A 3,507-nucleotide genomic window follows, 5' to 3' on the forward strand; every position below is an offset into this window, starting at 1 on the left:
TTTTTGCGAATTAAGGGTTTTTAATTCGAAATTTGGCGTTTCCATCACTCGTGTCTGATGCGAAACTTCAAAATACGAATAAAACCAGAGTGATGGAAACCCGCTTACTGTTATCGACTGTTTGGATATATAAATATGAACAAAGTTCGTCGGTAAATATGCACATGGTTACCATGAGGCTGTGTGAAAGAACAAATAGTCGAAATCACCGCTTTTTATTCTAAGTTGTTAGATGATGTCGCGTCATGAACTGACAACAGAAACTGAAAATATGTCAATGAGAACGATTTTATTGTTGTAAATATAATGAGTTGATATACCCTCGTGGCTGTCTTAAATCTTAAAAGATTAGAGGTTTTTTTACATTTGGTGGTGTTTCCTTGCCAATTGTGAATTATTTTATATTGATATAATGTTGATCAGTAACTGCCTTTATCTAATAATGAAGGCTAAATATTGGTAATCCACAGTGCTTTTACATACATCGCAAAATGTTTTTTAAAAAAAGATGTAATAATATATATATGCTAAATAATACTTATAATACTTGTTAATGTCGTTTACTGTAACACATTACACGCTTACATAATAACGTGAGTCGAGAGGTGCTTGTTACACAAATAAAGTTTAACAAATGGACAAATTACTCTTGTAGTATAATCATTGACGAAGACTGCCCTGCCCGTAGTCTTTGAAAAAATGAAGATGGAAATATTTTAGAATTGCATTTAAGAATATTTTTAAAAACTTTCTGTAATTTATCTGAAGAAAGTTCTTATATTTTCTCTTAAGAACAGTTTTGTGAATCTGGCATGTTTGTGTTGAATTATGGAAGAATCTGATAGAACTGAATTAAAAGGTTGAGGTGGTAGTGTGTGCTTGAATATGCCAGTGAGTTTCAGTATGCAGGGAAAGGTCTTAATATTGTTGTTGCTGGTCCAGGTAGGCCTTGTTGCAATCTTGTTGTAAATCCTGTATGATGGGGGATGTGTACAGGTGTTGATATTGTCCTTCAGGTTGTGATCATAGTTTGTAACTTGTCAATGTAATCCTGTAATCCTGAAACATAGAGGTGTTTCATACACATAGTACCCTATAGGCTAATTTAAAACTTTATTGTGCGCATGTGTGTGTATGGGGGGGTCCATAACACACTTGTGCCCAGGGGCCTCTGAGTTCTTAATCCGGGCCTGCTCATTAGGCTATATTTACAACAATAAATCCTTTCTCATTGACATACTGTGTTTTCAGTTTCTGTTGTCAGTTCATGACGCGACATCACCTAACAACTCACAATAAAAAGCGATGATTTCGGCTAAAGTTAAATGTTCTTTCACACAGCCTCATGGTAACCATGTGCATATTTACAGATGAAATGTGTTCATGTTTATATATCCAAACAGTCGATAGCAGTGACAGGTTGTTGGAAACGCTGTTTTGTACTCATTTGATTCACGAGTCACCTGTCGTACGGTGGTGCTTCTTCCTGCCACTCACTGTACAGAGTGACGCCGAGAGAAGGGATCCCTACGCCGGGAAAGAGAGACCTCGCGCTCGCGGGGCAGCACTGGCGACATTTTCCCTCTGAATGAAAACTAAGGTTTTCCATGAAGTGGATAGATTTGTCGCTATGTGCTTCTTCTGAACAAAAGCCGGTAGATGGCTCATAAAAGTGATTAAATCAAAAGACAGATTTTCTCATTTAGAAACAATGTTATGGCGTAAATGCTGTTATGTGAAATTTTCTTCCCCTTGCCTGAGCCCCAAGCGCTCATGGGCCCCTGGGCCTGTGCCCATAATGCCCATTGGATAATCCGGCCCTGGTCTTTGGTCTCAGTCTTAGACTTAGTGGTCTCTAGATTTTATTTCAAGACCAGTCTAGACCACAACTGTGAGAATTACACTAAATTGCTGGTGCATTGTCTGATTTATGTGTTAACATCATCATCATATGATTGGATGTAAAACTTCTGGCTTTAAAAGCATTCACCACTCGTTCCTTATTTGATTCTTCTGTTACTTTTGTTACTCCAACTGCTGTTAAGAGAAGAATGGGGGAAATCTGAAATCTGTCAACAAAATGAATACACACAAATGCCCACAATATCCGAGATGATTGCAAAAAAGGTACTTGCATGATTATTATCTTGGTTTTTTTGTTGTTGTTTATTTTATAACATCTGATGTGATATTGATTTTGTATAATTATTCAATAAACCTTGAGTTAATAAGTGACTTAAGTTTTAGACACAATTAAACACAAGCTTTTGTTCTATTTTGGCTAGTCCCAAACAAATCTGTGCTATTTTGCTATTGGTTAGATAAAAAAGCAACGAAACTAATTAAGTCACTGAATGTTTCGTTTTGTTGAAGGTCAAAGACTTAAATTTATCTTGGGTATTTACCGTTTTTTATGTTTAGTTGTTGGAATTTTCACCTGCACAAAATGTTCTATATGTTACAGTAGGTGGGTGATAAAACATGGAACATAAAACATCCTACATATACATTTCTGCACAATAAATCACCCAAGTTACTTCTATTATTATTTTATTATGACTTTTTAGTGTTTTGTGGATCTTTTGAATTAATTCTGGGAGTGCTGGTCTTGGTCTCGACTCGGCCTGCCTTGGTCTTGGTCTTGGTCTCAGCCCCTCAAAGTCTTGGTCTGGTCTTGGTCTCGGTCTTGTCTTGGTCTCGGTTTTGGTGGTCTCGACTACAACACTACTTGGCGTAAGCTCTTCCCACTCGCTGGTCTTCGGGCTGCACAGCGATATCTACTCAGAAACCTGACGGGGGAACTCCAATTGCGAACATGTTTGAATTTTTATTTAACCACAGATGCAGTTAATGTCGATGCATGTGTGTATGACATGTGCATAGCATTTGGAGGCTATTTAATCGATAAAAGATGGAAATCTTCTACATTCTTGAACACCACCCCCCTTGAAATTAACACCATGAACTTTGTCCCTCCATTTCCATAGTTCACCCAAAAATAAAAATTCTGTCATAATTTACTCACCTTCAGGTTTTTCCAAATCTGTACACATTTCTTTGTTCTGATAAGCACAGACAAATATATTTGGAATAATGCTTATAACCAAACAGTTCTTGGACCCCATCATATGGGAAAATTACTTTATATTTTTTGTTCTTTTGAACACAAAAGATGATATTTTGAAGAATGTATGCCAGCAAACAGTTCTAGGGCACTTTTTACTGCCCTTGTAATTTTTCCTATCAATGGGGTCCAAGAACTGTTTGTTACAAGCATTCATCCAAATATATTTATCCGCGTTCAACCAAACAAAGAAATGTATACCGGTTTGGAACAACTAGAGAGTGAGTAATTCATGACAGAATATCTATTTTTGGGGAACTATCCCTTTAATAAATCAGTCAGCCTCAGACCCGTGTAACTTTTCAAGTCATGTTATTTACCCTCCGAAGCACTAGGTGTCGAAGGAACAAATATGCCTGTCTAAAAACTGACGTATAATGCGA

Source organism: Triplophysa rosa, linkage group LG17 (genome assembly GCF_024868665.1).
Source record: "Triplophysa rosa linkage group LG17, Trosa_1v2, whole genome shotgun sequence".
Lineage (NCBI taxonomy): Eukaryota > Metazoa > Chordata > Actinopteri > Cypriniformes > Nemacheilidae > Triplophysa > Triplophysa rosa.